The sequence below is a fragment of the Lepisosteus platostomus genome, chromosome 7 (assembly GCF_059453375.1).
Source record: "Lepisosteus platostomus isolate fLepPlt1 chromosome 7, fLepPlt1.hap1, whole genome shotgun sequence".
Classification (NCBI taxonomy): Eukaryota; Metazoa; Chordata; class Actinopteri; order Semionotiformes; family Lepisosteidae; genus Lepisosteus; species Lepisosteus platostomus.
This window is the reverse complement of record NC_142617.1, coordinates 54,224,281-54,251,702: the sequence shown is the minus strand read 5'-3', so window position 1 is coordinate 54,251,702 and position 27,422 is coordinate 54,224,281. Positions and strand designations below refer to the sequence as shown.

Sequence of the window (27,422 nt, the reverse complement as noted above, 5' to 3'; positions counted from 1 at the left end):
TGTAAAAAGTCATTGTCTCAGTTACCACATGAAGTGTCCAGCCAACCTTCAAACTACACTGAGAACACAGGGACAATTCTAGTCTGAGCAGAATCTTTGTAAACAGTTTCCATCTCAGAGACCAACAGCAGTGTTAAACTCAGCTGCCTCTGCATGTCTTCTTGCCAAATGACACTCTCAAGGTGAAAAGCGTGCTGCCATAGTTTGTACTACAACAGTGCCTGCTTTGTTAAGGACACCCCAAGGCTTTCCTCAAAATGAGTGATGTGTTTCTGCGTGGGCTTATCTAGTGCTCCTACAGAAATCCTTCACATTCTCCTTCATATGAGGAAGTACTGTATGCAAACACCTACAGACCAATAAGAGAAAGTTCTACGTTTTTGCTGCATTCCTTGTGCTTGGAGCTGAGATTACATTTAATCTTTTTATGCACACATTTTTCTCAGAAAGGATGCAGATCCTTTTTTTGTTTAATCTATATAATTTAAAATATGGCACTACAACTTTTTAACAGCAAACTCCATACAATAAGACCTTGAAGAGGAAAACATGACCAAAACTACTTTTATGGTTTGGCAAATGTAGGTATAACATGCAAATGTTACCTATAGTATGAGCTGTACAGCATGTGTTGAAGTGTGAAATTAACCAGAAATTAATATAGTTTATACAGTATATCAACTGAGAATGTACATGGCTGTGGCAAACTTCATGAACCTAGGTAACCTACTGCAAAAAACAGGGATTTTAACTAATATGTGATTCAAATCTCTTCTGAACACACCAATCATTTTTTTAAAAAGTTCACAATTAAACCAAAATAAGAGGAATCACAAAATGAAACAGAAAAATACATCTCTATATTTATTTAAAAAATACATGAATTTCCCTCCTAGACATGTTTGGAAGGTCAAGTAACCTCAGTCCTCTTTGGGAAATGTGAGCTCTGTTGATCATTTTTTCAAGGGAAAAATGAATATGAAATGTTTCGTAAGGAAAAAAAAAAGTTGAATGGTACCGAGATGAAAAAAAAGTTTGTAACAAAAGTACAAGTGTATGAAAATCTAATATTTTAATTACAGTAACTAAAAGACAAAAAATTTTTCATACAGTAAACTTACTATTTAATTATTTTGACCATTTTTAACCCCATTTTGTTAATCAAAAAATCATTCTGAATCCATAGAAGGCATGACAAAACAAGCTTTGCATTTTTCATAGTGGTTGTCGGCAATGAGACTGAAGAGGATTTATGAATACCTTAAAGGATGCCCTCGTGGCTGCAAATTTTTTTGTGTTTTTTAAACAGAACAATGGTGATCTTTATTCATTGAATCATGGCATCAGCCTCAGTACCTCTGTGTGGTATAAATACATAAATAATGTAGCTAGCTAGTTTGCAATTTATCTAAGCAGGCATGTAATAAGTCTAGATTAAAGACAAATGGATTGCACTGACGCTGCTCTCCCTTCAGTTCAGTGCTGCCTATGAGATGGGGAGCATGCAGTAGTGGAGTCATGATGTCAACACTATAAGGAGCTAGCAAGGAAGACTTGCGACACTTAAGTGTTCTACTAAATGTACTCCATGTAGTAAAGCATGACCAATAAAGAGCTGTAATGAAATAATGAATCAAGTCGTGTAGTTGCACACTTTGACAGCTGGCCTCATGGGTTGAGCTGGAAGCAGTTACTGTAGCTGGCTAGCCTTTGGCATCCCCTTGAAAAGCCTAATGAGGAAAATGTAGGTGAGATTTTCTCCTGTCATAGTCTATTTTCTGAATCTATTTAAAGGCAGAATGATTATCTGATGACCTTCATTAACACTCTGATATTGTGGCTCATTCTTTGCTGATGAACACTGTGACTTAGACTATGTTATCATCACTTAGTCCTGCCAGAACTATCGCAATTAAAGAGCCCTTAAACCACACTGTCCTTAACTTTAAATAACTTGTTTTAGTTTGGTGTAAAATGAATACTAGAAAAATCCATCTGCAGTATGTGCAAACTGGAAGACAAGAGGACATAGGTTACTATTAAGATTAAGCATTTCAGATGATTTCATTTGCTATGACCATCATTTGAAAATGTGTCTGAAATGATTTAATGTTCTTTTTATTAAAGCGTACAATTGTGTCACAACAAACTAGTCTACCACAATGGTAATTACATTTCATGCAATATCCTACAATAATAAAGTGGACAATATTTATGTAGAGTGCCATTGCAGGTACCAATAACATTTTATTTAAGAAATCAACAAGGGCATGACATACTATTTAAAGAACATTCATCATATTTATTAAAATAAAATTCATAGGTATTGATAAGAAAAAAAGAATCTGTAATCTGGAATTCTACATCTATATTTATAACTGAAATTATAAGAGCTTTGAAATTAGAAACTGCCACTGAGCTTTATTTAATTTGAAAGTGTAAATTATGCACCATTTAAAATCATATAGTACTTTGTTTTTATTATCCACCTCACATTTTCTAATACAGTAATTTGGTTTCAGTGCAGCTATTTAGTTAGTCTATTTAAATTAAAATATGCCATCCTCATTTCAGTTCATGCAAAGCAATGCTCCAGAAATGAAATTGCTATTCTGTATTTAAATCCACAATATCAATTTATACATAATTGGGAATATTCTTATCCCAACAGTTATAAGACCACTCTCTCAGTCTATTACTTCTCTGAAAATCAACAACACTTTGATTTCTTGCTTTTGGAAGCTGGAACAATCTTCCCCACACTGATCAGTCTAAGTATACTTGTCCATACGTGCTGAATGATATACTTGTGGTACTACTGCTTATGACAGATTTATGGTCTTCCTGTATCACAAGTATGTACTCTGAAACATTATAAAGAGGACCGCAAGTACGTAATAAGCATGGGCTTCTGTGTCTATTTTGCTTTAAGCACCTAATGCCAGTGATTTATTAACAATTTTTGATGAATGTCAATGCAAGATGTTAAAATTGTTTCATGCTCTTGCACACAGAGGTACTTGTTAGATGTGAAAAGTGGCTTATAGTTGGACACCACAAGCTCAGTGAAAATTCAGCTTCTCTTGCTGAGATAGATTGCCAAATGAAGGAAAAACCTTAATTTGTGTCTGCATATTCCAGTCTAGTCCAATCAGCTATTAAATGTGACCTCCTTTCAGTTCTGATGCTCAGCATCTTCTGACAGGATCAAACTTCATTGAAGCTAATAAAATTGTCATGACTGCTTCATTTTCTGTTTTCTAATTATGCTTTCTTAATCTGATGTTGGACAGAGACATTAAATCTTCATAGTGCTATCCCCAACCTCTCCACAAAGCTCTTGACTGCACATAAACTCCTGATAAACACAAAAATACTATTTAGTTCAAACCTAAAATAGCCTTGCTTTCATAATTGAACATTACATTTTGATTAGCATACAAAGTATTAATTTTTTACACTTTTTTATTGGCACTTGGATATAACCTCCATTTCTGATTCCTTAATGCTTATTCCATGTTCAAAGAAAAAATGTTGATCCAGTCCCTTCAAATTGTCAATTAACATCATGATAACACAGTGATATACATTTCAGTGCATCTGCCTTAAGTACTGCAAAATCAAACTAGGATAGATCAAATAAAAACCATGAAGCACCATGCAATTGTATAAAAACCATGCACAATTTCCAAAATGAATATGAATACTAGATTGCTAGGCTTAGTCATTTTACATAAGAATGTGTCCAAAATCCAAAATTCAAAAATAAAAAAGAATGCTTTAAATAAATGGTTTGTTTACTATTTTCATTTCTATTACCTTACTGTATATTACAATAGCTATAATAACTTCAAATTCATAAACTAAAAACACAATAATAAATGTGTTTTTGTTTTATAAATGACTTTATGACTTTAATCTCTTCCTGCATCTCTTTTCTACCAATACTGTCACTGAATTCTTTTCAAGAATGAAAGCCTGTCTAAGGTACACATATACCTTATTGTTGTATGGTTTCCTCTTGACTAAATATGACCTTCCTTATGACTACAACATTGGCTTTGTACCAGATTACTGCCATTCACTCACAAATATTTTTTGCTAACTTTTGTCAGTAGCTCTCAGATATGTTTTGTAAAATCAACAAACCAGACCTAATCAATCCAACTTGCAAATTTGTAACACAACAGCAGTCCCTCAATATTTGTGTTTGATTTAATATCAGTTACAAGAAACATACTGTAAATATGGTTTGTGAGAGAGAATGCAGGGTAACAGGCAATTCTATGTGACCGTATCAGAGTCCGTTTTAAATGTAACTATGAAATTTAAGTGAAATTAAGTGCAAACACTTGCAAACACTAGAATCATAATTCAAAAGGGCAATTTCTCGAATGGTAAATTCTGATATATATTATATACTCTGAGCACTCAATACGTGTAAAATGTGTTAATAAAAATAATGTAATGTACTATAGCAAAACTGATTTTTAAAAAGGAGAACAATTTACTGTACAGCACTAAGGATTTTGCAAACAGGGTATTGTTCAGTGATTAATGTTTGGATGTTCTGAAGCCTAAAAGTGTCTTAGGCAAGTCTTGACAAGTTCATCCATAAATTACTGCAATGATAACTAGAGAAGAAGATTCAAATTCAAAGTGATCCCAATACGTATCATATCAAATAAGCCTCTTAACTGATATACCTAAGTCTGAACACTCTTGATCCATTACCCACTTAAACATCTGGAAGACTGACCTATTTTAGTTTCTGTTGCTTATATATAGGGTAGATTAATCTTGTGTTTCTTTTATAGCTTAAACAGAGACTGAAGCCAAGCAATTGACTGAGGGAACAATGTGAGCACTGTACTTACATACAATGAAAGCGAACCTGTCAATTTGGAAGCCTTTTACCGCGTGTGTTGCAGATGGTGGGTAACTGGAGGGCCTCCCTTTCCTTAGTCCACATTCCCTCCCTGCTCTGTGCGACCCATGTGCTGTCTGCCTGCAGAATAATTTAAAATGCATTATGAGACTTTGCCATGCTAACATTTTCACAATTAATTCTGGTCAATACTTAGTGGAGAAGGGTTTTCACAACAAGATCAAGTTCAATAACATTGAAGGTCTTCAGTCCATGTTGATAGACTTCCAGGCAGTTCTATGTATACATTCTATGTATAGTATAGACAATTTATTCTACAACAGTACAGTGGTGCAAGCTGCTTAAATTCACAGAGGTGGCATCAGCCAAAAACCTTCTACAGTTGTATATGAAAATCTATTAAAAATATTGTATAGTCAGCACTTTTGGCAATGAATACCAGGTTACAGTGGCAACCAATTATGTGAGTGGAGTCAATGCATGTTTACGTTTTCAAAAGAATATTAATGCACTGCCTGGTGTCTTATGCTGCTATTATAGTTCCAGCTTGCCATGACCCTCACACCAGTACATGCAGCTTCCTTATAATGGGCAAACAGATGTGAATCAAAGGACATCAGACCCCTACAGCTGTACTACCTTGCATGAAAATATAAACTACTGGTAACTGGTAATTAAACTAGTAATTTAAAAGAAGGTTATAAAGAAATATAATCTGTCATGCTATGTGCTTTGTTCACAGAAGAATAAACAATTGTAGAAAATGGTTTGTAAAAATAAAACAACTCCTTTAGAATCAGGGATTGATTTTAAGTGTAAATGCATCATATGATAAAAAGGGATAAACATAAGAAGAGCATAAGAAGAAGAAAAGCATAAAAACAATCAACATTATCCAATGAATACTGTATATACATTATTCCTCGACTAAATATGAATTGAAACCAAAAATATGAAGCGGACAAAGAGTATATATTAAAATTAAATTTGTTTTAGTACCATAGTTGAGATAGCATACAATATATATTATTCAACAACATTCACATACCATACTCATACTATTCATCAAACGTCTTTCCTAACATATCTATTTAACATAACATGTATGTTATCTCAAGGTTACATTATGTTCATGCAGTCCATGAAGTATTTATGTGGGTTTAACAACGCTGTAAGTCAATTCTAGGTGACTACAGTTCGGAGTTGGGAAGTTGCATCCCAACTCTTTATACAATTTAGGTCAGTTATTTGTACTATGGACGTTTTTATAATTTCATAATTTTTGTTCCAACTAAGTGAAGGGACCATGTAATTGTGTTTGGCAATTTGACATAAAAATAAGTCATACAAATACATTCAATACATTCTGCTATTCACACTAAATCATTGTTCTTTTAACTTTTTACTTAATTGTAAACATTAAAATGTCTCTGAACATAGTAATTGTCATACCAATAATTTTCAGGAATGTTCACATATTGTTGTCAGTGCTGTTATTTTACCATGAAACTGCAAGACATATTTGAGGATAACAAATAGACTGGGTTAGAAAATCTGGGTTCTAAAAGATTGTAGACATTAGAAGATGGTGCAGCACTCAAGATTCTTTGATCAATCTTTCAATTTTAACTGTTTTTTCCACAAAGGGTAATTTAAAAACTGACATTAAATTTAAATTCTACATGAGTAATGTATCTGAGGCCTTTTACATTGCCCTCTAAATTTATGCATACCCATGATGAAATAGGAATAAGAAAGATCAAATGACAGAGAAATTTATAGATTGGATAATGTTTCTTGCTCATAAAAGTCTAAACACATTAAACAGTAAAACTAATAACATTGCTATTGAGAAAAGTCAAATTTGTTCTAAATAATTCAAATCCAGAAAACACAAGAGTCACATCAATTCACACCTCTGTAGTTAATATTTGATAAATCCTCCTCTGGCAGGGATTACACTTACTAAATGCCTCTTGAAGGGTGCTATGAGGTTCTGACACATCAGAGGGAAAATGTCTGAACATGCCTCCCTATAGAATTGCCCCAAGTCCTTTAGACCCATCAGTTTCCATTAATTAACTGTCATAGTGAGATAGATTTACAAATGTTCAATTGGATTGAAGTATGCAGATTGAGATAGCCAGTCGAGAACACTTATTTGGATTTAATTTTATTGAAAGAAAAACTTAGAGGTGTGAAAAAATGTGACATTTATAATATCTTTGTAAATGAGGCATTATCCAAACTGTAACTGCTACAGTATACAAAGTCTTTTCATATTTCATTAGTGGTATGAATAAGACTGGAGGGCATTGTATATTGTAAATGGTCAAACATACAGGGAATTTATGCTGCTTACTCTTAGCCTCCCTAATTACCAAAGATAACAAGAAATAGCATTAAACTAGTAACATTATAGCAACAGCCACTGCACCTAATTTCTTACCAATGGGTCTTGCTTTGATCATTCCAGCTGAATCCTGTCATATATAATTATGCCTTATTATAATGAGACACCACAATGTCCACAACAAAAACCTTAACAACAGAGCCTGCGTGCCTAAAACTTTTCAATTGAAAAATGTTCCTTCTTACTAGAATAAAACTCTAGGCAGGGCAGTGTAATGAATACTATAACTAAATAATTGGTAAATAAGAGATTGGCAGTGTCTATCTATATCAAATTGACAACATTTAAAACTTTGATTTCGTACCCTCTAATTTCTAACTAAAGCTGCATATCATGGCTTCCCTGGTGCAGAAAAGACATAACTAATGGGAATTCTAGACTACATAAACAGTGTCTCCTAGCTATTATTACTGTATATCAACATGTATTTCCAGAAGGTAATCATTTCAAAGAACACAAAAGACAAGTACTGTACAAAAAAAATAGATTTTTAACCACATCATAACTAGATAATCACTGATTAAAATTAACTTCAGTGCTAAAAAGCTTTATTTTTTAATTAATAAGTTAATTCTGGCACTGTAGTACAAACTAAGGGATAACAAAGGGAACAAATAAAACAGAAAAACAAGGCTTATGATTACAGTATATTACAGTACACTACAGTATATTACCACCCAGTGATGTCTGATGAAGCTGATGTTTTTTAATTACATCTTCACCTGTCAGTTAAATTGGGTTTTAAAGGCACTTCAAAAAAGCCATATTTTCTCTTGAAGATTTCACTTATTTTGCTTTGGGACAGCCATCAGGACAGCAATGCATTCAGAAATCTTTGAACAGCTACTTCAATTATATTTAATAGTATGAAGCAAAGAGTATTTTGGAGTACAACTTTCTAGTGAACAATTGGTGAAATTGAAAATTCACCCTTGATAAATTGTCCTGAATTTATTTTTTTACTTAGTTTTATCAACCAAGGCTCATCCTATATATCTTTTTTTCTGCCAAGTCAAAATCTTTAAAGATTTAATTGGCAACGTGATTGTTCCGTACAGTGTGACAGATTCTCAAAGATTGACATCTCAGCTCAAGCTCACTGTTATTTTCAGTCGCCTAATTGCATATATCTAACAGTTTGTCAAAAGTAAATATTATCTTAATAGTTATTTATCTTTGATTCCAATTCATCAAAGCCCTCATGATATTTTAAAAGATGATAGGAAAAAAGCTGCTGGGATAGGCTCTGGCTCCTCCACCACTGGATAAAGCAGTTAGAAAATGGATGGACAGGTAGGATAGAAACCACATCTGCACTTTTCCTTTGCATTCCTTAAGTGTTCCATTCTAACATAAACAACTTGAGTCACTGACAAGACATGTATTGGGCATTTTTTTATCATTTATGAACACTGAACACAGCATGTTTCAGTAATAAAGTAGTAATCGATGGATCATACTGTACATATGTCATCCCTAAAAAAACATTTGCCCCTGTACCCTAGGCAATGTTTCCCAAACTGTGATCCCAGTGATATCTAAAACGAAGTCTGGAAATAATTTTACCCAACATTTGAAATCAGCATCAAGCACTCATAGTCATTTTCCCAGATTGCTGAACTTTTTTTTCTGAGGATCCTCTTTCAGTATATGATCTTATTAATTAATTGCTGAAATAATTAAATGTTATAATTTTATATTGCTAGAGGAGATATCATTGTTAGTCATTATTTTGGTGTTTTCTAAGATTACTTGTTGGTGTAGTTGCATATCCATTCCACTGCTATTTTAGTCTCTTTAATTTAATAATGATTGTTTGTGTTCTATATATTATATATGGTATATACTGTACATATAGTTCAGCTGCCAAAAGTGTGAGACAAGGCTAGATTGCTCATGGGCTAGGTTATTCATAAACTCATCTTCACCTAAGATTTTAAAAAAATCTCTGTATAATTAAAAAATATCTTGCTGAGAATCAGCTTGCTCAGCATTCCCTGACACAAAGAGAGGTTTTAATAATAAACCACTTTTGTCTTCAACTTGAGAGCTATGGTAGCTCTCAAAAGTACCTTATGCTACTTATGAGGTACCTTTTCTCTTTCAAATTGTACAAGAATATTTTGAAAAAAATCCAAATACTAGATCTCATTAAACATAGCTATTTTTAAAAGTAATTGACATACTTTCATGTACAGTACTTTATCACCTTAATCTCCTTTTCCACATACAGTACAAGCATTGCTTTCCTTTATTAACAGTAACTTCCACTAACTAACAATGTTATGCAAGTTTTTGCCTTCTTTTAAGAGACAGCTGGACAAGATCCTTGGATCAATTATATACTAGCAACTAACCAAACCAGATGGACTGAATGACCTGCTCTCATCTGCAACCTATCTTGTGTTCTTATTTTCTACAAATAAAAATACAATGTGAAAGTCATTTGGATAATTTTTATAACCTTGCATTAATTATACTCAAAGAAAAACATAATAGCACTAAAAGTTAATTGTTGACTACAAAATCTAAATCTATAGGAATGAGAATACACCACAAATAATACCTTGTATTTTTTACTGCTTGGCTGTTTACCAATGTTTTAGTTCCTTGGCCATTAGAGTTAATTCTCCAGCAGGAGGAAAGTAATAAGCAACCATGCATATATTAAACAATGACTTTATTTTCACCATTTACTGACGAGCTAAAATCTACATAGTAAAATAACAATTAGCAGCATTATATTTGCAGATTTTTGGGAGGTATTTCAATGACATGCTCCAGGTTCTACTAATATATTTTGGTTCACAGAAGTTATTGTATAATTAGTAAGTTTTTGATGTTCTGATTATTTAATAATTCTTAAAATCATTCAAATCTACTTCCCTCCAATATTTAATGCAAAAATATCCGAAAAAAATAAATTACAGTAAATATAATATACCCTGTATACATGAGAAAGAATGTTCCTGTTAGTGTTATACAGTATATATAATATATATGAGATGAATTTGACTGACAATAGATGTCTTTTTGATTGCTTCCCTCATAGTTCTAAACCTTCTCTTTGTTTTTATCTTGGGATATTTCTCCTTTCTTTTCTGAAATACAAAAAATGAAAGTGAGAAGAATCACAACAACAGTTAGAATACACTGTTGTACAGTGGACAAATACCTTGAAATAATAACCAATAATATCTTTGGAACCATCTTTGTTTGAGTTTAAATTCTCAAACTTAGAATTTCTATCTTAGAATAATCTGTGATGGAGCTATGATGGCAATCATACATATATTAAACAATGACTTTATTTTCACTATTTACTGACAAGCTAAAATCTACATAGTAAAATACCAATTGGCAGCATTATATTTGTAGATTTTTGGGAGGTATTTCAATGACATGCTCCAGGTTCTACCAATATATTTTGGTTGAACACTAAACAACAAAAAACTGCAAAAATGTAGTCATATGGAATCTTACTTAAAAAGGAGGGAAAGGAACAACTTGGTTCCTTTTAGACAACATTATAGCATAGTGACTGTGGATCTGGACTCCTAACTGGAAAATTACTGGTTTTAAATAGTCAGCTGTATAAATGAGTAGAATTGTAGGTCACACTTGACTAAACTATTACCCAAATAAACAAATTATTAATGAATTAGTTAAGATCTGAAGTGGGAAATCATTTAATCTGTCAGTCACAGTTTGTTTGCATGAGCAATGAAATCTAATGATATTGTTTTCCATAAGAACAGTTTATGTAAATGGGTGCATGTCATTTAGATTGTCTGATCACATAGTGCTCCTGTACACGAAAGTGATTCTATTACAGTGCAGAGCAATGTATTCATCTCCACAACATAGGTTGGTCATTTATCCGATAAAATGTGCTTCTATTACATTTGTAAAGTATACATCTCAGTTACAATTGACAAACTAATTTAACTGTGTTTCAGGGGGTTGGCTCTGAATTACATATATGTATATTTAGAATTGGTTAATTTATTTTAGCCACTTATATAGAACAGCAACTGTACTGTACATTGCTGCTTTCTCTTGCCCCTTGGACGTGCTAATAGGAATATTTTGCCTATGAAAAGTACAAGTAATACAAGTTTTTCTGTATCAGCATCAAGACTTACTGTATAGTGTTTTCAACACAAATTAGATTGATACATATTAATCATTTTGAAGAACAAAGCATTCTGACATCACGAATGCTTAACACTAGTTTGAAAAACTGGATTCAAAGCTCAATGTAAAAGTAACTATTGTTTGCTTCGAAAAAGATGCCTGTGTTTTGTGTTGGATTTCTTCTTATGCATGTTTGAAACTGGGCCATTAAGAAACCCTTTGGACTTGAGTTCGGAGCAGAAGTACTTATACAAGTTTGCAAAAGCAAATAGCAAGTTTATAAAAGCAGAAGTGAAAAAGAGTTAGTGAAAAAAAATCTTTGTTCTTTTTTTTCATTCGTGAGATCTCAAATGAAAACCTAGCTACGGGTGAAGGGGGAGAACGAACCGTATACACTTTGATTTCTGGGTTATTTCACTCCCAGAAAAAGCAGCAGCAAATGCTGATTTTTCATGGACTGTGATATTGAAAATGAAAGGCATTACAATGGAAATCACTTTCACTGGATGCCGAAAAATGGTAAAGGTTGCAGCTTTATTCACTTACAAAACGGTTACTGTCATTTATTTTTTTTCAGATATTTTTGCATTAAATATTGGAAGGAAGTAGATTTGAATGATTTTAAGAATTATTAAATAATCAGAACATCAAAAACGTACTAATTATACAATAACTTCTGTGAACCAAAATATATTAGTAGAACCTGGAGCATGTCATTGAAATACCTCCCAAAAATCTGCAAATATAATGCTGCTAATTGCTATTTTACTATGTAGATTTTAGCTCGTCAGTAAATGGTGAAAATAAAGTCATTGTTTAATATATGCATGGTTGCTGATTACTTTCCTCCTGCTGGAGAATTAACTCTAATGGCCGAGTAACTAAAACATTGGTAAACAGCCAAGCAGTAAAAAAATACAAGGTATTATTTGTGGTGTATTCTCATTCCTATAGATTTAGATTTTGTAGTCAACAATTAAATTTAGTGCTATTATGTTTTTCTTTGAGTACTTGTTTTGTAAGAAAGTATGGCTCATTACCTTACACATATTGCACCAACAAACTAAAGATAGTGTTATGTTGAATTTGAAAGTCTTCTGAATGTTTATTTTTATACAAGGAGCTAAGCAAGACATCCACCGGAGACATGAAATTGAATATCGATTTCAGGGCCTTTTGAACTGAGAACTTAATGGTGGAAAGTTGTGTATCCCATCACAAATGCCACCCCACCCCTGGCTAAATCCTCTTCGATTTCCTTGCACTCCCTGATTTGAGATGCACCAACTGTCCTGCTGTTATTGATCAAATAATCAGAGATAAAAGTGATTAATTAAATATTGACAGTTCCTTTTGATTCCTTGATGTGAATGTACAAGTCAGCCAAGCAAATAATTCTATGATGTGGGCAGCCATTGAAGTTTGAGAATCTGGTGTGCTGTGATGATAACAGTCTTTCAGTCTATTCAACTTACCAGTTATTAAAAAATATTTACTATATTAAATATTACTATTTTTCTTCTGCTTGATTTTTATGTTTTCTTTGTTTCATTTTCAGCACGGGAAACAAAGGTGGTGGCAATAACTACTTTTTGAAACAATACTTCAATACAGAGATTCAAATCAAGATTCAATGTTCAGACACCTACGATAAGAATTTGTGAAGTATTAATCAAGCTCTGCTGGTGTAGAACTCTGTGATTATTTCTCAAAGTTTTGTTTGAAAAAATGTACCATGGCAGAAAGATGAGCTTGGAATGGTGTCAAGAAACACTGGAGGATGTGGGAAAATTGAGGAAATGATGGAACTCTACTATGGCAAAAGTATTTAAACTATTTACTCACTATTTTAGCTTGTGTGAAATGTATTTTAAAAAAATACTTGTTAATGAATGTATTATTAATTTTAGGAGACTTTTGGATTTTCTTTTCATGTTTGAAGCACCTCTTATTGCATTCCCTACCGTGCATACTATCCAGCCATCAATGTATGATGATAGATATTTGTGTTGGAATCATTAGTGAAAATGAAAAACAATCTGAATTGAACCGAAAAAACAAAAAAACAAATATGACTTCCTTTCAAACATATTTCCTTCTAAAAAAGAGTGTATGATTTTCACTTCTTTCAGATTGTTTGAAAAGTATCAAGAACACTCACACCATTAAAAAGTAAGGAGAACACTTCATGAACATTAATACCTTCAGCATTTTGTTTATCCATCTCAGTTGCTCTGTTGACCTACTTAAGTAATCAATACATGTTTAACAATTCTCTCCAAAAATATCTAAAAAAATAAAAGATTCTTTTTATTTAGTTCGTCTTTTCAATTATCATGTTAGTTTTTTAAATCAATCATTTGCAATATACTGTATATAACTGTTAAATTAATTTGAAGCTTATGTTAGAAAAATAGACATAAAATACATTTATGCAGGAATACTATTCTCTCAAAAACATATGGGCACTAGAGAACAAGTGAAGGATTATTCCTGAAGCACCAATTCAAAACAATAAAATGGTGTAAAAAATTGCCCTTGAACTAAGTGACAAGTAATCTAAATGCAATTTCAGTTTTATTTGCGAATATTTTATTGTCTTTGTCTTGGCATACAAATCTACTTAAATGCCAATGACCAGACCTGCACTGCAACATTTTCTTGTAAGGTATGATCAAACCCAGTGGAATAACCTTTTACCAAAAGCAAGCTATGTTAATAAGTAAGCTATATGAATAACTCTCCATGAGTTTGTGCAATGAAAAGATGCAACTTATTTGCTCCATCGTTCTGCCTGTGGCCATCTATAACTATGGTAAATTTAATCCTAAGGCAGTTTCAGTGCCTCTGTATTTATTATTCCAAACTAATTGCTTCAATAAGATAACTACTCCTTGTATAGTCCCACAGTTTTACTACTGCAACGTGGTAACATTTAAGGGTGTGCTATGATGAAGAAGTAAATGACATGGTGTGCTCCTAGGCAGTTTTCAAAATATTCAAGAATGCTTTGAAGAGATATCTCATACTTCTTACACACTGAGCAAGATGGTATTACAAGATGGAAGTACAAAAACATTGATAAATTCTATTGATGGAAGGGGAAAATACTGTATGTATTTATAAATAAAATGTAAACTTCGTAGTAAGGCCAGAACTCTTCACAGTGATAGATGAAAAAATAATAAAAATAAAAACTTGTGTAGTTCAAACCAGCTGAGGGTAGTTTCAAGGTTAAGGACAGGAAATTGAAAGAACAAAAGCATCTTGTTTGAAAGTGTTTTCTTTGAGCTCCCTGAGCGGCAGATTTGACTGTTTGCTCAGCCCTTGTGGGCAATGTCTTTGCCAGTGCACAGATTATACTATCTTCATGTACACACAGTTGGCTAAATCCTTGGGAGGGTGGAATTTCTCCTGTTGCGCCTGCTTTCAGTCCTGGGGCCTTCTCGGAGTGGAAATATTCCCACTCTCAGCAGCATCAGCTCCAAGCCATCTAGAATGAACACTTTGGCTTCACCATTCTCCACACTCCACAATCCCTAGGGCACTTCACAGTGGAGAATTTCCATTTGCTCAACACAAGCACTGTCAAAGCATTCTATCACTCCCACAAACTCTGAAAACCTAGGTAAGGTTAGAACAGAAACAGTTTTCTTTTCTTTTATCCAGCATACACTCTCTCTCTCCCAGATTCCCCGTAATTAATGTAATTATATTCTTCCAGACTTATTTTGATGTCCTCTCAAAACCCAAATATTTCCACCATTTGTCACATATTTTATCTACCCTAGAATTCAGAGATAACACAGGCAGTCAAGCTGTGACTTGGAAGCCTCACCTGGTTTGTAGTCGGGCAGGTCTGGTTTGTAGTCTGGTTAAGAGATGGCTTATCAATCCATTTACTGAATCTGAATTCATGTCCTGTACGCACCACTGTTAGCATATAATCTAATCTTATCCTGTCACCAAATTTCATATCACAGAAGCCATTCTGCAAATGTAATAAACATTTCCTTTTAAATTGCTCACATTCTGAAAAACATTGATGTAGCATTAACATCGTTTAAGCAGAGCTCAAATATTTATACAGAACAGGTTATACGAACTTTATAAATGCAAAAAGAACATTTCTCAGAGTGCTGCAATGGGGAGAAATAAACTGAAAGCTCAAATTACATCTGTCCAACTCAGCTGCCATAACCCACAACTAATCCTAACATAATTTTTCCAGATTCCCATATATACCACAAGTCACTCTCTTCTCTTCCTCATTCGTTTTGCGTCTCTCCTCCACCCCATCTCCAGCTTTGCAGCCAGCCTTTGGTCTTCTTTTCATGGAGCATGGGGGTACTAATCTTTGCATCAAATGGCCAGGTGATTGGCCATCATCCAGGTGGGTTAAGCCACGTTTTCACAAACTCTATAAATTATTCTACTTTCCACACAATCTTTGACTGTCCTCATTTCTTATGAAATATTATTATTATTAGTTTTGTGGTTTTAAGTCTGGGTTGTCCAAAAATCACTTTTTTCTATTTTAAGAGAGGTTAAAATCTTCTTTGAAACTATACAGCCTAGCTGTTTTAAGTCAGGACAATTCCAATGCACTATAGTCTTCAATAAGAACTTACATTACTTCTGGGTGCTTTTTGAAATAAAAAAATGTCTTTTATTTAAACCAAAATACTGTATGTATCACTAATTTAAAGAGAGAAAAGTAGCACACAGACATCTGAGTTACAGTCAACAAAGTATTTTTACAGTTTAGTTTGTTTTTCAATCACAGACATAAGTGGATATTTTATATTCTCAAGTGAAAACTTTAGGTGTCAAATTGGAATGTTTTGTGTGATAAATAAGAAATCTGCCTGACTCAATAACATTGAATCAAAACCGTGGGGAAGCAGCGTAAGGCACGATGTGAGAATTTGTTTTTTTTAATAGACTAATACAACTTCAATATTTTTCTCTTGGAATAAGCATAAGATTTCTTTGGCATCAGACACTACCAGAAACACTTGATGTGCTCTTCAGCACAGTTCTCTAAGAAAATCAATCAGCAAAACACTTTTCTTTGAACAAGAGACAGCATTTTGAAAATCCAGTTGAACTAATTATGTACAAAATGTTTTAGTAGTTATTTGTTCTCTAACACTACTTAATTTACACTTTTCAATTACCGGGCATTCATAAGGTCATTTTCAATGCCTTCAGTTTGTTTTCAGATGAGGAAAAGGTAGTTATTACTGCAGGATGCTGTTCAATACAAGAAGCAACCAACAAGCAATATCAATAGATCTTTGAAGTTTTGCACAGAATTAATGAAGCATTACATCTGAGTGCTGATTTGTTTTTAAATGGCATGATAAATACTAATGCAAAGGGATATACTTCAATGACCAAAAGTAACTCAGCAATGTGAGAGAATTTTAGATCTTAGATGAGTTTCCATAAATGCATTTCTTGTATAAAAAAACAGCAGTAATTGTCTTATCATATTCATATTCAATATTTTAAAGGATATTCATGAGGTGCATTTAAATTGTAGAATATCTCTAAAACCAGCAACAGAACTATTGTATTGTATCATTTTCAACTACTTAATGTATATTTACCAATTTTAAACTGTATTACAGTTATTGGTATGCGTTATGTGGCTTTTTTATCATTTCTAATTAATGATGTAAAGATACTGTAAATTAATTTATTTGACAGACATGGGTGCCCTCAAAAATATTAAAGATATTATTTTAACCTTGTTGGAAGGTGTACTCCAAGATGGTTTTTAAAATCTGCCACTATGGAGATCTACTGAATTAGAAAATGATGCTGATAAATTTGATTCCAGTCTTCAGAAGCTTGTAAAGTCACCCTTCAGCTCAAGCATTAAGGATGCCATGAGCTCATTAAGAAAGGACTCTGTAAGCTTCCCAGAGTATACTCTGTAATCTTTAATTCCACGCTCCCCGGCCACCACGTGATGTAATTAAGTATCCAAAGCCAGTTTTCATGGTATGAGAGTCTTTTTTCCAAAATAAGGCGGCTTAGAGTTCCTGATAATTACTTCATTTAAGAAAAAAAAAATCCCTGTAATTAAGGGTGCTTCATCAGGCCTAGGAGACTGACAGGCCTAAGTCTCTGGCCTAGTGGCAGCTCAAAGCCTGCCTCTAAATTAGTTACATCTCTAATCAGGAACGAGCACTTTTAATGGAGCTAGAGTAGCACAGCTGGGGACCCGGCAGATCCTCTTTAATTAAGGGAGCAACAATTAATCAATTACTCATTTATAGCTGGTGGGGTAATTAATCAAAATTTGTGGAATTTAATCTCTTTTTTGTTATTCAGTTTATACATGAATGTTGATATGTTTTTTTCTTCCTTAAACCTTATCATATTGTAGGAGTTACCACTTGAGGTTCATTTGACTGCTTAAACAAAAAACTGTAAGCTACCAAAAAAACATGGCAAGTTTATTTAAGCCTTACAGGCTTAATTGATATAACATAAATTTTCAATGATTCTGGAGAACTGCAGTATTGAAGTGTGTCACCTTCATGATTTCGAATAACCGCAATGTCAGAGTGTGGCACTTTAGTGATTCCGTACACTTGCTGTGTTGGACTATGTTACTTTGTTGATTTTAGATAATTATAGTGTTGGAGTCCACAGTGTCCGCAGGACTCCACAGTGCTGGAGTGTGTCATTTTAGGGATTTCTTTTAAGTGCAGTGTTGGGGAGTATTTCACTTTTTAGGACTGCCCCGCACATTATTGTACTAGCAGCATCCAAAGTAGTTGTACTGGAACTAACAGTAGCACTAGTAGCAATAGAACTCCAAGTAACACTCAATTCTATGGTTACATCTACATCTCTCTGCTTACTCAGTGTTTGCAGTTAATTCAATTCAGAGAAAAAATAATATTTCAAATGATTAGAATTAGAAACTACAACTGTTCTGCTTTGGGTCAGCTACCTAACATTTACAAATACTTCTGAATCAGGGGAAGAATCACAAGCAAGCTTAATTAAAGTAGCTTACATAGCAACAAACATAAATCAAGCACATAGCACTCAAATGAATTCAATCAATATCTGTAGTAAATAAAAAATCTAGCTCATGACTTCCTAAATTCATCCAACAAGAATAAACTCCGTAATGTCTTTTTTAAAATATATAAAATATTTCTGAAAAATAGTAAATATATCACTTTAAATGAAAAACTTCAATTCTGCAAGTAATTTTGTGTGATACAACCAATATTGACAGCTAGTCAAGAATATTTTTTCATAACAACAACAGCTCTAAAACAGAAAATATAATTGCGTTTCATTTTTCTATTTTTGTGGACCACACAGTATGACAAACAGATAAAAGAGAAAGGATGTACCATTTAGTTCCAAAATGGCAATTACTTGCAATAACTTACAATTATTAAACTTCGAAAATAACTTTCTACTATTGATTCACAATCCTCTATTGCTGCTTAGGATGCACACACTTCCCTTACATGTCAAAGGGAGTATTTTGCAATACTAGTTTGCAATACATTCATATTGTTCCCTCAGCATAATTTGCACTTACATGGAGATCTTTATTTTCTTTATTAAAATATAAACCATACAGTGCAGTAATAAAGTAAGACATCCCTTGAAAAAATATAAACTGTGAATTCTAAACATGCAACATAGTACAAATAAAAAGGTTATAGCATAGACACCTCTCATGCCATATGCCACTGTTGCTGGTCTCAAAAGCTGGCTGCCAGAGAGATGGACTGGCAGCTGTCTCCTTCCCTAAGGTAAAGGGACACTCGGAGAGGTGAGAAGGGGATGTGATCTGTGTGAGGAAGCAGGCAGCGAGACATGCTTAATTGTGGTAGCACCTCGTTAAGATTCAGGGAGGTGCCTTCTGCACACAGCCGGGTGTTTGTGTCTCATCTAAAGAATGTTAGTGCAGGCTGCTACATCCTCATCAGCTTTGATTTGTCATTGTAATGCTGTTTCCTTGCCCTTGTCTCGTCATCTGTTGAAGGAATTTGTTTTTCTTTTAATTATCTGGGAGGATTATATCCCACATAGAAAAAGGAGTATGAGCAGAATATAACGAAGGGGCCCTCGCTCACTTGCTCAGCCTGCCTCACAATCTTCAGCTGTAACCTTGAGGTCTCAAATGCAGGATCAGTGACAGGAGCTCCAGAGTGGGGTGTCAAAAATGCTCACTAAGAACATTCTTATCAATCTGAATCATGAAAACCCCTTTCAAACAATCCACTTGTTATTGATCCTGTTGTGCTCACTGGGAGCCCTAACACAAAGCATCTCTTGACTGAAATTTTGACAGAGACAAAACAAATCTTTAAGATAGGTGATAAACCTCTAAAACACAAAAAATACAATTATTTTGCTTCAATTAAAAATAAACATATTAAAACACAGTTTTGGACCCCTCTTTTATTACATTTTTTACTATTGATTTTTAATTATGACAACTATTAACTAGGAACATACAGTATTTAACAGGATTATATTATTTGACAAGCAGATATAAAAATATGCCATGCTGTGCCATTTTTAGGTCTGAATGTTTGTGGTTTATGCAAAAAGCATATAGTATGAGCTGTTTGGGCTGCTATGAAGATGTTATATGTCCAAAATACTGAAGAACACAACACTTAAAAAAATAAAGATTTATGTAGAGAAGTTTAAGAAGAATCTCAGTTCTCCTCCTTAATCCCTTTCTTGGTATATACTGTAAAACAGAAAATATGTTTGAAACTGTGCAATACAGTACTGCTGAAATATACTGTAGTTTACTAATGGATTAGTTTTTAAAAGCTAATTTCCAACTGAACACATCTCAAACCACACCTGGTGATTTGTATTAAACAGTTTAAACTGCAAAAAAAACTAATAATAATAAGCCAATGGAAGAGCCCTATTGATATTTGATTGAAATTAAAAATAACTTGATTAAATTGCTTTTAATGTTTGGCAATTCAGAACCAATTTGACAATGCTACCGTTTTGAGCTGTAGGGAGCTAACCACATCAAAGCAAGTAAAAATAACCCTCTACTCATCTTCAGGTTATAATCTTGTTTATTTTAATAAAACCTCTTAAAGTAACATCGCAGGGAGTCTGAATGTTTTACAGAGCAAAAATACTATTCCCAATAAATTGTCTGCTACAGTTACAGTATGAATGTCCCCTTGTTCTCAGTTTGCTAGTGGCTGAAGAAAACATTTCTGAAATGTTAGGCCCTACTCTCTACAAACATACAGATACAACTAAAAGGAATCTCCACTAGTGCTTCCATTCTCAAAAGTATGAAAAGAGCTTAGTATTCTGTGCAAGTATTATTCTCTGTTTTGACGTTGTTACCACCTGTTCTTTTGCTATGATTACTGAGAAAGCTCTCCAGAATCCAGGCTCTTTCAAACTAAACAACACCCTGGTGGCTAAAATGTAGAATGCAGTTTCCCAAGCATATTTCCTTTTTATACTGTATCTCCCAAATGTGTTATGCTCTAGCAATGTCATGTGATGTACTGCATGAACTCATATACTGAAATTACTTATACTACATATACATATATGCATATACATATACTGCAAAAACAAGTCTGAAAATAAGAGTACACCTTTAACAGTTCCCTAATTCTGAGATGGGGCACTGGCTGTTCGCACACACCAGAGCAGATTTGGCTGATGCACGGGTGGCCGTGCCCCCCAGCAGGTGCCAGTCTGCAGCCCAAACCCTAAGGCTTGGCTGGGCATGCCCATCATCCGAGGTTCTGGCAGCCTGACTGTGGCTGCAGTCCCCGGCTACTTCAGGGCCACGGGGATGGCTCGGTCACCCTGTGGATTTCTCCACGCGGAGGCTGTAGAGCCGCCTGTCTGCCTTTGCACAGCTGGTCATGTGCCTTGACTTTAACCAGGGGAAGCTGAGAGGTGTTGTGGGCTCTGCGGAGACCACCATCTGGGCCTGGTCACCTGATGGAGAGCAAACACTCCAGCTGCAGGTCTAAATAGAGATTTCCTATCTGTCTATCCAGGAGGACCAGAGGAACTTGGCTTCAGCATGACCACCAGAGGCCGATGGCCATAGATTCAAAGACCAGGGCATTAGCATGTGGTCGATATATACCAAGAACTACACCCGCTATAGAGCAGTGGTAATGCCTGACAGGGCTGGGCACCGCTGCAGAGCTCAGACACGTAGATCACTGTCTTTGCTCATAGAGAGGACTGGGGACTAGGGCTTGGAGTGTTATTGGTACTGGATTCTGAAACTTCATTGCATAGCAAGATGGCAAAGGAAATCCAGCAATGCCTTGTAAGCAACTTAGTTCTTTCCTTGGATTTGAGGCTGGTAGAACACAGGTAGAACGCAGTCTACGTTATCTTTCAGAAACACACTGTCCTGTCCCAGGTCCTGACAACAATCAAGTGGGACTGAGTAAAAATGTTATTTCTGTTAAAGGAGTGATGTTATTTTAAACAAGAGAGATTTTTGTGTATATGATTATCTGTGCTTATGTGGAAAAAAATGAAGAATCTTTGTTGCTTTGTTTTTTATTGCCATTTAATAAAAATAAACAGTTCCCTAATTCTTAGTTTTTCTTCATACTTGCATTATGAATGCCCAACAATATTTTCATAATTTTGATTTCCAAATTCAAGCACTATGTCTTACTTTTAGTGTTCACTGTCTGTTAACAGATGTTGTGCCTCTACATTTCTTTTTTTATTTAAACCTGGGAGAAAGCAGATAATAATAAGTTAACCAATTTAACCAATTGCACAAGTTTTACCGGCACAAAGATCTTCTTAGTAAATATGAGACCTCTCAGTCAGAATTGCCTTGAGCCATGGCTTATCGGCAATATGTAAGTGACTGATAAACTACTAGTGGCTTCTAGAATTTGCTCTGAGACAGATAAATTGTTTGGAAGGGACTGTAGTCCATTTGTAAATAAAAGCGATTAGGGTTGTCAATTGACCTGACTGGCATACCTTACAAAGAGCAGTGTTTCACTAAGCGTATCAGTCATTAGCCTATACTGGCTAGCTGTTTTTAATTATCCTAACTGGTCTTCTCAAAAAGAAAAAACAACTATGCAAATATATCCCCAGTTAAGTGTTTCTGAGAAACCACTAAAGAAAGGGAATTGAAGAGTAAAAATGTATCCCTAAATTCTTATTCCTCTTTTAACTACAGGTATGTTCCAGTCTTCATTGCATATTGTGTACCACATAATATACTGTATGAAAGTGTCAAAGGAAGGTAACTCCAATTAATTGCTCTGGTGTGACTCTGTACTGTACTATTTCATGTTCCAGTAAATAAAATAGAAAGAAAAAAGTATCGTTGCCCTTATTTCTGCATAGAGTTTAAAGGAGGCTGTGAAAAGAAACTAAAGATATTTGGTGTGGGATGTGGACATGTTAAAGTTTTGAGTGAAGAAGGCGTTTGTCTAGTACATAAAGCCACAACAGCCACTGGCCTAATCAAACATCTTTCCCAGAAAGCAATACATTTTTAGTTGTCACAGCACTTAAAAGACAGACTTCTAAATCATTTTCATGTGCTTTAAGATCATGTGATTATTTGTTCAGGAACAGCTCGAAACTTAAGCAGGGTTTTTCCGAGGGTAATAACTGCAACCTTCAGCTCTGGGTTGAGCAGTAAATCTTCTCAGACTTGGAATTCATTACATCTTTTATACCTACAGTGTATAGCTGATATGTAGCCATAACCAAGGAATTTAGAGAACTGCTGTGAAAGCTTGGGTCTCTAATATGGTACAAAGCATATACAAGAAAGTGCATTAAGAACAAAATCTGATCATTTGAAACATCACCAAGATAAAATCATCTGAGACACCACCTAGATAACTGAACTTTGCACACACCAACTTTTCCTAACTAGTTTTTGCTAATAATTGCTGAATAGTATATCCTGAAACCGAAAAGGAAAGTTGCAGTTAGAAACTTTTTGGATGTTTAAACTCTTAATCACACATTAAATAAATCAAAATAAAATCAAAATACACTGTATGACAAAAATATTTCTAAAACTATTTCATAAACTTCTAATACTAATCATCAAAAGAATGACCTTTAATCACAGTGTTGAATTTAGAAAGTTGTTAGGGAACTTTTTTAAGAGACGCGCTGACATGTTAAACAGGAAAAATAATATAGGTAAAATTATTACGCTGATTTCCATTTGTCATCAACTGGGTTGATTAGTTAAGTGTCTAAGTCATAGGTGGAGTAGTTATTGAAAGCCATACAAACTGTAAACAGGTCATGCATGCTTCTCATCAGGTTGCAAGTGTCTTGTGGGACAGTGAAGTCTACACTATTTTGGAAAGGTGGTGTACAGTACCTCATTGTCCAAATAGTGGCCAATCATTAACAGTTTTTGGTTGTAGCATCTTACCAGGTTAGGAATTGCTGGCTGTGAACACCCTATGACTAAGTCTAGCCTCCAACATACTGATGGCACAAAGACATTGTTCTTTTGTTAAGTGCAGCATTATGGTTACTTTCTATGTCTCTTTCCCTTGCTTTCCACAAGGTTTGATATTCAGCAGGTTATAATGGCTTCATCACCTTTGCCGAATCAACTCTCTCACTAATGATACTAATCATATGATTTAATGCTTATTAAGCATTAATTATAAATTGATGTTTCTTTTGATGCTTGGTTTGCTATTTAATAAGTATATTTAAAACTGATAGTAATTTACAGGAGGAAATAACATTCGAAAGACATTCAAGTAGGTAGCTGCATCAGCCTGCATAGGCTGCAAAGGAATGGGTATAGATTTATTCAGGTGTGACACCTGAAGAAGGCCCCACAGCTGAAACGTTGTTTCTCTTTTCTTTCCCTTTCAGCATCAAATACACCTTTACCTATTCAAAGGCCATTTATTCTGTGGTCAGTCAAATTGTAATAATTGAAAAACAAATAAGCTAATGAACATAAAGAGGTAGTGTGCTTAATACTTTGCATTTAAATCTCACTGAAATAACAGTGCTGGTCGGAGATTAGCATTGTCACATTCCCCTCAAAGAAATTCCCTTAACACAGCTTTGAATACTGAACACTGGAACTAAGCAGGATGTCCATATAGCATGGGATGAATAAAAAGCATGTTTGATGAGGCTTGAGCTTGTTTAAACGAGTTGATCCAAATATGCAGTGGTTGGAAGCAAGTATGATGTGGGTGACAGAATACAATTCAGAAAACAGGTAAAAGCACTAGAGGCTGGCAGCAGAAATGGCTAGCTTCTATCGAAACTTTGTGGTGAAGTGGAAGATGCTGAGGTAACCCAGAAGTGTAGATGGATGTGAAAGCAGAAAGAGAGCTACTGCTTTGCTGCTAGCAGCCAACCAGACCCAACTATTTTGGGATTAAAACACTGTGTTGGCCAGCAGAAAATGTTGCTGTGATTCAGAAGATGTGGAAACATGAAAGAGCTATTGCTTGGTAAGAAGATGAGAATGGATGAGAATGTAGAACCCCAAAGAAGAGGGACTATGAGGCTGGAAGATTTGGGCAGTGGAAGACTAGAAGGCCAGACCGCACCAGCTAGACACCAACCATGGGGTGTGGTAAATGCTGAGGGAGCAGGGAAAATTAAAGCATTATAGCAACCTAGGAATGAGAGTTAGGAAACGTGAGCATTACATCCGATGCAGACTGACAACGTGCGTTTGCGCCAGCTTGGCTGAGTGGGAATCAGCAACTGAGTTCTCCTGCGTGAACAAATAAAAGAAAGACGGGAAAATGGAAAGAGATGAAACAACAGATAAAGGCTCAGGCCATAGGCGTGGGTTGGACCTGCAACCAGAAAAGGGGTGAAGGGAGAGAAAAGGGGTGAAGTGGGAGAACAAAGCAGATTAGATTTGAAATATAAAGAGAGAAGGGGAAGCGGGGGTTAACCTACCACAGTTGTTTGATTTCTGGAAGGCTTATTAACAACAGGAGACCTGAAACAAAAATGCAGAACCACTTGTTTTTGGTGGAGGGTTGAGTTTGAAGAGGCGATAAACCAACTCCGGTCCCGGATGAACACGGTGAAGGTAAGGTAAGAGAAAAAGCCAAATGAGAAACATTTCCATTTGTGATGAAGCAAAAAGCCAAGTTCAGGAAAGATGCATGCAGCATCATGTACATATAGAACACAATCACAAACACATGGAAGCGGAAGTGGGAGATTAGAATCTGACCCCCAGCTGAATGCCTATTCAATAACACCATTTATAATTAAGAAAAATCTTAGTTAATAAATAGAAAAATTCAAACTATGCATAAATATACACCATGGCTTCAATGGTTGCTTTAAATAAGGGCGGTTTTCATCTCGGCTAAACATCGAAGGGAGGATCATCTCTGAAATCCCATCTTGACTCCCTCCTCCCATCACTGGCAGCCTGTTACAGTTTAGAGAATACAAATAACTGAAGATAGTGGGGTCTGAAGCCTAAGATGCTTTGGCCTATTCCCATAATCAAAACCAATTTCTGAGGCGAAGAGCAGTGTAATGCCTGAGCAAGTGAGAGAGGACTTTGGCAGCTGTGCTGTTTATATTTGTTTGATTGATTTTCCCCAATGGTGAATATAGTTTGTTATTAAATTGGAAAGGATGGGCAAATCTTTGAAAAAATTGAATATAAAAACACAAGGAAGGTCAGAACATGGGCCAAGGGTTTTATTTCTAATTTTCTTTCTTTCTCATCTCATTTTTTTCTAATTCATTATGAATTTTGGGCTTCAGAAATACGAGAGATTGAGAGCTCTGAAAATCTTTTTTATAAGACAGGTGCACAGACAGACATGTCTTGCCTATGAATAGTGAAGCTGAATAGAACTCTAGAGCCTGTGGATTTCACTTTTATTGCCTGCTGGCATATCTTTCCGTACAATTTTCTGTGAGATAAAAAAGGCATAACAAAAACCATTCACTGTATACACAATATATATATATACAGTATGTTTAAAATACTTAGTAAGGTGTAAGGTGCACTCATGGAATGTCATATTATGTGTTTCTTCACATTTAAGTGAATTGGTTAATAATGGTAAAAACGAAATTTCTTTAAATATTATGTGTTGATCTGAATTTGCCCCTTTCTAAAAGTATTTATCAGCATCTCTAATCTCGATAAAAAATGTTACAGTAAGCATGTGCTTTGGACAATATTGAGTAAAAAATAAGCTTAAAAAAGGTTCTGTTAACTAAAATTGCTTTCTGACAAAGAAGAATGCTTCCAATTCCTTGTGCGAAGAAATAAAGTGCTCAAATTAATCCCAACAGCCCCTGGATTTGGAGAAATGAGTTTCATTTGAAAAAAGCAATGCCTTAACAGCCTGGATATGGGACAGTGACACAAAAAAATGAGAGCACACAAAAAGAAAGAGTCCAATAAAATTCTGAAAATCCGTCTTCCTTCACAGGAACTACAAAGAGTCTACAAAGCAGAGAGTAACAGTAATAGTGATCCTTCTGTAGGTATGTGGCTAGGTCCAGTCACCCACCATGGATTTCTTTCATATATAAAGTCCTGCTTTGAATACTCTATGTTACCAAGGAAAGATCTGTTCAAGATGTAGTACTGAATGTTGGTGAACTCCGGCTTACGATTCAGCTGAATGGTTTCAGCCCTATGGGCAGACAAGAAGTGTGATCTGAGTAAATTTACAGTATATCATTTGGAAAAAACAAACATGCGCTTTGTTTTTGTAACAGTGGTTCATTTTGGGTCACACAGACCAAATGTCCACTGACAAAACCAATGAGGCATATAAGAAGGACAAGATTGTTTCAGGAAGAAAGCAAATAACAAAAAAATGACTTAATTCAACACAGCAATGTACTTCTATAAGTATTTCATTTTTAAACAATTCTACACACTTACATTTTTCTTGCTGTATCACATTTATTTTATTGTAGGTACTGTAGATGCTA

The 27,422-nt window shown here is 34.7% G+C and overlaps 1 protein-coding gene across 5 annotated transcripts in view; it reads right to left on the bottom strand.

Moving 5' to 3' along the window:
• Nucleotides 1-27,422, bottom strand: part of lingo1a (leucine rich repeat and Ig domain containing 1a) — a 516,838-nt gene that overhangs the window by 68,420 nt on the left and 420,996 nt on the right. For 3 of the 5 annotated variants that reach the window (XM_088641269.1, XM_088641268.1, XM_088641271.1), the window contains one exon: nucleotides 4,878-5,008. The exons of 1 other annotated variant lie outside the window; for it this stretch is intronic. The gene's annotated coding sequence lies outside the window, so the exon portion shown is untranslated. The remainder of the gene's footprint in view (nucleotides 1-4,877; nucleotides 5,009-27,422) is intronic. One more of the 5 variants, XM_088641272.1, reaches the window with a different exon arrangement.